Here is an 8,504-nt window from a genome sequence, read left to right as displayed (position 1 = left end):
CCTGTATCACTATCACCAGTTCTGTTTCTGGCTTGGAGAGTGGCAAGAATGCAAGGGCTTGCTATTGGATCTGTTTCACATAAAGACTAACAATTATTCTGGAGAACAAAATGGTACACTCATCCAAGTAATGCAGTGGAGGCTTTTCTCTAGGTCACGACTACCTTCAGTTCCCAAGCCTTCTCCGTCCAGCTGTGCTTCATAAGCCCAGGGTGCACACAATGATCTTCCACTTACATCTTCAACTGGATGAAGGATGATGGGGAGGCACATAGCTGGTCCAAGGGGTCAGTCTTCGAGAATGAAGAAAAAGAAAGTGGCTCTGATATCACTACCTAAGAAAGACCTAAAGCTGTTTGGTGTGGCCAGAAGAATATGATTTTCCTGAGTGACCTGCCAAAGAAGTCTCATTGCTCTGTAGCACCTCCCTCTCTCTCTCTCTCTCCGTGTGTGTGTGTGTGTGTGTGTGTGTGTGTGTGTGTGTATATATATATATATATATATATATATATATATATATATTCAGAGCATAGTTTCTTCCCCAGCCCTGGACAAGATGGCAGAACAGCCTGACTTTCTCTCCCTCCTTCTACCTTCAAACTGCAAGATATTAATTTTTTTTAAAACTTTTATTACCAAGCTTTATTTCCTATAAATCCTACTTGATGCTTTTCTCCTGTTTCAAATTTATTTATTTATTTATTTATTTATGGATGTGTTGGGTCTTCGTTTCTGTGTGAGGGCTTTCTCCAGTTGTGGCAAGCGGGGGCCACTCTTCATTGCGGTGCGCGGGCCTCTCACTATCGCGGCCTCTCTTACTGCGGAGCACAGGCTCCAGACGCGCAGGCTCAGTAATTGTGGCTCACGGGCCCAGTTGCTCCGCGGCGTGTGGGATCTTCCCAGACCAGGGCTCGAACCCGTGTCCCCTGCATTGGCAGGCAGATTCTCAACCACTGCGCCACCAGGGAAGCCCATGCAAGATATTAATTTTGTGTGTCTTTTCTTTTTCAAGGCTGTCTTGATGTTCACCATAGCCTGAGCTCATCTGGATAAAAGCATGATTTAGGACAAGGTACTCAGAGAATCACAATCCTGAGTCCAGAGCCTCCAGGGAGGAGCCAGGCTGCAAAGCTTACCGAGGAAAGAGCCGTCTGATATAATTTAAGAGACAGAATTCTCACCGGCCTGGATGGAAAGTGAAAACGTGATCAAATTGCTTCTCACTGAGAACATAAAACATTGGCACCAAAAGTTTTGTTTTCTGCTTAATAAATTAAATAAATCATCACAAATGGAACCTAGAGCTGAATGACCACATCATAATACATTCATTGTATGTGATGAATAAATCACCTGTTTTTGATGGAGACATTCCCCAGAGTAACACTAAAGTAATGAAAATCATTAGGAATTGTTCTTTCTAGAGAAAGATGATGCCACTGACCCACCGACAGAGTCAGAATTGTTTTCAGCAGTGAGAAAGGATTTGCAACATAACAAATGAGAACTAATTGAAAGTGCTGACCCATAGCTGTGAAGCAGAGAACATCCTGCAGAAATTTTAGCCACATTGGTAGGCGATCCCGCATCATCGCTGCCACAGCAATTCCGATTCTGATACACTGAAAAAGGAGGACACAAGTTTGATGAAACCTCAGAATGACTAGTGCTTGATGCCTGTCCCCCATACGCACAGAAACAATTTTGGCCATGGCAGTCTTTCCCCCAAAATTACAATTGTGTAAGTGATAAAATCTGATATTGAAATAATATATACACACACACAATTGTATTAAAACACGCCAAGAAAAGGGAAATAGGGAAATGACTAATTGTGAAACTAAACATTTTCAAAAATAACATCCATATTCCTAGATTACCATTCTCTAGATAGTAAGTTGAACAAATATGTATTGTAACATAAGCAGAGGTGAAAGGTATTTTACTGGTAGCATTTTAATATGGCGGGGGGGCTTCTGTTTTTGGCTACGAGGAAGTCATTTGTATCAGACTCATTCTCTGATAGAACAACTGTGAAATCTGTGTGTTTTATTTTAAAGAAAATATTATTTGAATATTACAGAAAGAAACCAATGCAGCCAAGAGTTGAGGACTCTAGATCCTGAATCCTTGAAAATTTTGCCAGGATTCCAGAGAAAAAGAAGATACTTCGATGTGAGCCTCACAAGCCCTTGGGGAATAGTCTGATTTGGAGCACAGAGCATGGAAGCAAAACAGAGAACAGTGGTGTAGGGTTTGTAGCATTCTCACTACACTGCAGAGATAAAAATCAAAGTTTTAACTGAGGAAACAAGAAAATATTTGGAAATGAGTGACATGTGCCATGTAGAAAGAGTAATGCTTAAGGTGAAAAATTTTAAGCCTTAAGTAAATTTACTAGAAGAGGGAGGAAAAAAGCTAAAAATCAGTGATCTAAGTATCCAACTCAAAAATCTAGAAGAAAGAACAATTAAACATATTAAATAAAAAGGATAGGAAGGAAATAACAATTTTAAAAAAAGAGATCAGTACTCAATGTAATAAAAAACAAATATTCAATTGGAAAAATTAAAGGGGTAAAAGTTGGTTATTTGAAAATATTAATAAAATTTATAAAAATCTCCAGAAATACAGATCAAAAAATGGAGAGAAGGGAAATATTAGAAACAAATGATTAATATCAGGAATAAAAAGGAAACATCACTACACATATTAAAATATAGTAAGAGGAGGTCATAAATTTATATCAATTAATTTCATAAATTAGATAAATACATTTCTTGAAAAGAATACAACTTATCAAAACTGATTTAAATAAAGAAATAGAAAGTCCAAATAATGTTATTATCTATCAAAAAGATTGATTTTAAACCTTTCCAGAGAGAAAACTCTGGGCCCAGATGCTTCAAAAGAGAAACATTCTAAATACTTTATGAAGAAATAATCTCAATCTTTCACAAACTTTTTAAAGTCTAGATACAGGGGGAATATTTCCCACCTCATGTTATAAGGCTATCACAATCTTGACAGCAACACCAGACAAAGACATAAAAAAAGAAAAATTACAGATCAATCTTTCTTGTGAACAGAGGCACAAAGCATAATATATACCCAGAAAATTGGGTTTAAATCAGGAATGCAAGGTTGATTTATTGCTCAAAAATCAGTTACTGTAATTCATTACACCAATTCATTACAGTTAAGGAAAAAAGCATGTAACCATTTCAATAAATGCAAAAAAAAACCCAAGTAAATAAAAATGTTACAAACATTCATGATTGAAACAAAACAAAGTAACAACAAATTCCTTTTAGAAAAATAGACAAAGGAGGAAATTTCTTTATATGATAAAGACTTTCTTCAAAGAAAATTTATAGCAAACATCATACTTGATGAAATATTGGAAAATTTCTTCCTGAGATAAGGATATCTCAGGAGATAATATAGCCCCATTGCCATCTCCATTTAACAGTGTCCTGGAAGTCTTTCCAATGCAACAAAGCAAGAAAATGAATAAAATATATATGGATTGAAGAGGAGATATGAGAATGTATATAGAAACTCCAAAAGCTAAACGATTAGAATCAATAAGAGAATTTATCAGTCAGTAGATATAAAGTGAATATACAAAATAAACTGTATGCACAAAATACCAACGAATAACTAGAAAATAAAATTAACATCAAAAAATTAAGTATCTAGGATTACATTTAACAGTAGTGTGTAAAAAGGAAAACTATAAAATATTATGGAAAGAAATTAAAGAAGAACTAAACAATATAGCATACACTATGTCCATGAGTTAGAATACTTTGATACATATATTTTCCTACAATAGTGTATGTGTAGGAAAGCCATTTCTCTCCAGATTGATTTATAAATTGTATGCACTCCTAATCAAAATCTCAACAGGTATTTTTGTGAAGTTTAAAAAGCTGATTTAAAACAATGTGGAAATGTTAAAGACCAAGAATAGCCATGATGGCCTTGAAGGAAAACAAAGTTGAAGACCTATAATACCAGATATTGAAACTTATAGATATTGTAAGTTTACTGTTGGTTAAAGGATAGACAATAGATACATTGAACAAAATATTCCAGAAACACACCAACATATCTACAAATTCTTCACTGATGATGAGTGTCATCACAAGCAGTGAAAATGATAGTTTCTTTTGCATTCCGCTTCCAATAAATTGTGCTGTATGAATTGGATGTCCACAAACAGAAACAAAAATGAGCCTTGAATCCCACCTCACTATCTTATATACAAAATTTAACTCCAGATGGAACAGATTTCAATATAAAAAGTAAAATAGTACATTTTCTGTAAAATAATACAAGAGAATATGTTCATGAGCTTAGGAAAGGCAAAGATCTTTAAAACAGGACACAAAAACACTATATATAGGAAAATGATAGACAGATTGGACTTCATTAATTTAAGAACAGATGGATCATTGATGCTGGACCCTTCCATGTTTTAAAAGAAGCTAGAATATCCAACTTTTAAAATTTATAACTATTTAAACTTTTCAAAAACTAACATATGGGTGAATTAACTATATCTAATTAGCAGAAATCTTGTGGTCTAAAAAAGAAATTAGAACATTTATTGAGGGACATGGAGTTTCTCAATAGAGATGCAAGAGACAATTACTTGATTGTAATTTAGTTAATCCTATTTCAAGTGATGTAGTAGGGAGCTAAGTCTGTTCTTCAGAAAGCATTTCAAAATTAAAAAGTGGTTTAAAAGGGAAAAATTAATCAAAATGTTTGTGAACATCTGGCTTCACTCTTTTTTAGTTAGGCTTTTCTGAAGCACAGTTTTGACAGAACTAACCCATTGAGTTGCAGCTTAAAAGTGGAACCAAGTAAACACTGAAAGACTATCAGGGAAAAAGCAAGTGAGTGTATGAAACATGCACAGAGATTCTTATCTCAGAGAACTAAGGCCAGAGGAATGTATTCAATATTTATCATGGAAGTTAGACTTTAGAGTTCTATCTTATATCATTACCTATAATTAAGAGATCATGTTATTAAACTGTGTGTGTGTATTGGTTGAGACCTCATTCCAAGAATAGAAATAGAATACGAACAATACCCTGTCATCCGGAAGCCATGAGTGTAAATAAATCAGCCTCCAAAATGAGGCTATGCAATTTTTAAAAAGAAAAGAAAAGAAAAAAAAAAAAAAGCCTTCGTGCATTATAAAGCAAAAAGATAGATCTGCCAGATAATAGATCCAGCAGGCAGGACTGGCTACATAATTTGTAGGGCCCAGTACAAAGTGAAAATGCAGGGCTCCTTGTTCAAAAATGAGAAAGAGTTTCAATGGTTGGTGATAGCAGAGCATTAAACCAAGCGCAGGGCCCTTCTGGGCACTGGGCCCTGAGTGAGTGCCCCATGAGGCTGACCCTGTTTGCAGGCAAAGATTACACACAAAAATCAAGCTTTTCGGGCTTCCCTGGTGGCGCAGTGGTTGCGCGTCCGCCTGCCGATGCAGGGGAACCGGGTTCGCGCCCCGGTCTGGGAGGATCCCACGTGCCGCGGAGCGGCTGGGCCCGTGGGCCGTGGCCGCTGAGCCTGCGCGTCCGGGGCCTGTGCTCCGCAACGGGAGAGGCCACAGCAGGGGGAGGCCCGCATACCACAAAAAAAAAAAAAAAAAAAAAATCAAGCTTTTCTTCCACACTTGCCTGCAGGGAGACTCACACCATCAGCAGTGTTGTCTCTAAGTATAGAAAACTACAAAGTGAAGGTTTGGATTTGATAAGTTTTTCGTATGAGGTTAAACAGGGAATAGGATCCTCACAGTGAGACTTACTATGCTTTTACTTCTGAAAATCATAGCTTGCTGATTCAAGGCTGTGATTTTCAGAATGCATTACCATTTCTGTTTCCAGTCTTGTGTTACTTAGACTGCACTGGGCCAATCAGAAATTACACACGTGCAGGGCTTCCCTGGTGGCGCAGTGGTTAAGAACCCGCCTGCCAATGCAGGGGACATGAATTCGAGCCCTGGTCCGGGAAGATCCCACATGCGGCGGAGCAACTAAACCCGCGAGCCACAACTACTGAGCCCGCACACCTAGAGCCTGTGCTCCACAACGAGAGGCCACTGCAATGAGAAGCCCGCGCACCGCAATGAAGAGTAGCCCCCGCTCACTGCAACTAGAGGAAGCCCGCGCACAACAACGAAGACACAACACAGCCAAAAATAAATAAATAAAATTTTTAAAAAAGAAATGACACACGTGCACATAATATCTAGCTTGCTTTAATTCCATCAATTAATATAGAGAGTGAGACTGTTTAGAATATTTAATACAAAGAACAAACCAATGCCATTACATGAAAAATGTAAGCAACCGTGTGCTATTCCATCCTGCTCTATCTAGCCACTTTATCTGCATGGATTTATTCCAGGAGATAAATCTTTCAATCAGAAGATTTTTGTGACTGTAGTCCATGTCCTGTCAGGTTGTCTATCAAAATTGCAGGTGAATTTTCCCCTCTTGATTCTGCTAAACTGGAAAAGGGCTTACAAAGCAAGAAATCTTAGACGCTTCATTCATTCTAGGCACTGAAAAAATGGTAAACATATTTTTCTCCTGCTAAACCCAAAATACCCATCTCCTGATATGTTCCCCTAGAGATCCGACAAAGCACAGATTTTTGTTTTATCTGAAGGACATAAAATGCACATTTAAAGTTACATTTCAGGGTTTAATTTGCTATTTCTTACCATTAAGAAACACATTTCCAAAATCAATATCTACTTCTATTTAGATTTCTTGGAAGGGAAGAATGAAATTGAATATGAGAAAATGTGACTGGTAATGAACAGTAAGAAAGGGGTATTTATACTTTATCTTCTGCAGTCCATCCTGTGAAATAATAATGAAGCCAGGGGATTGATGATAACGATCACTTGCTTTTATGTGCTAGGGAACCACCATCTCTGATGGTAGAAACCACTAAGGCAGAGTGACTGCTGCGGGCGGAAGCAGAGCCCTCATGCATTATTTAGGGATCGTGTGTTACAGGAGAGACTTCATCAAGATGTGTACAAAGTGAAGAGCTAGTGCTCTGTGATGTCAAATTAACACCTGTCTTAGTTGAGGTTTTAAGGAGAGCTGGAAGAGGCATCAGCAAACTCCTTACATTTTGGATTATTCTACTTCTTACCACCATCTTTCACTTACTTTAAAATCTTTTCAACATTAGGTTTACTGCATTCCTATCCTACGCAATTTTCTTCCATGCCATTTGATAAGCTCAGAAAATAAAAGTCCCTGTTTACCTGCTTGGGAAACCTTCCCACTGCATCTTGAGAGTCATTTTCCATTATTATTCCTTTAACCAGCTCTCTTCCCTTGTGCCCATCTTCTCGGTCTCTCAACTGGAATATTTAATGACCTAGATTGCCCTGGCTCCAGCCTTCTCCCCTTCTGATCTGTCACTCAGATGACTTCTAGGTTCTCTTTTGAAAATGCATCTATCATCATGTCACTCTTCTGGCTCACAGGATGAAATCTTGGCTCCCACGTAGATTCAAAGGAAGCTGGCAGAGTCCAGGTGAGCAAGGCAGGGGAGAGAATTCTTGGCCAAATCCACGTACATCTAGCTTCCCACCCCGCCCTGGAGCACCAAAGGCTATAGCCCCAGAGCTTATTGACACTTAAATTGGATTTCAAGGTTCTCAGCTAACTCTTAACTAATCAAAATCTAATCTGGAGATTGCTCAGTGTTTTGGGGTCATGCCTGGCTTACCACTATCACTTTTCTATTCTGGGGAAACACACTTTTCAGGAAAAATATTCTAAGCTGAGCCAGAGACACAGATGGAGTTTTTACTGATGAATACCAGGTGGTCCTCAGGGGAAGGAGATAAAGCAGTCTGCTTGGACTAGCTCATGTTCTAGGTGTAAACTAAGGCACAATAGAAGTTCAAAGGTTCACGTGTGGTCCAGGCCATATCAACAGGTTCAGGATTTCATAGGGATTTGGAATCAAAGCCCATAGTAATCAATTCTGTATTTAAAATTTCCCCCCTTCTGCGTATACCACTGGAGACTCCTCTTGATGAATTTGGAAATTCAGAATCCTGACATATCTCTTTCCATCAAGGTTCACTATCAAAGACTATCTATATCACATCAGCCTACAGTAGGAATTTGAATGGTTTTCCCAATGACATTAAATGAATTCAGTAAACAACAAAAGAGTACAACCCCAAAATGGAAATCACATTACCTACAACTGAATTTTACAAGCTTTTTTTTCAAAATCCTATATTTATACAGTACTTACCTTAAGACTGAGGAGAAGGATATTGAATCTCTGAAAGATCTTAACAAATTATGTAAAGCTCACTTTCTTTGCAGTGTAGAGCCAAATGTTTCCTATTAATGAAAGATTTCTTTACCAAATTCCCATAATAAAGCCGTTTATGGTATTTTCTTTTTTTATTTTATTTTATTTTTTTGTGGTACGCGGGC

This window comes from Physeter macrocephalus, chromosome 13 (genome assembly GCF_002837175.3).
Source record: "Physeter macrocephalus isolate SW-GA chromosome 13, ASM283717v5, whole genome shotgun sequence".
Taxonomy (NCBI): Eukaryota; Metazoa; Chordata; class Mammalia; order Artiodactyla; family Physeteridae; genus Physeter; species Physeter macrocephalus.
This window is presented reverse-complemented; position numbering follows the sequence as displayed.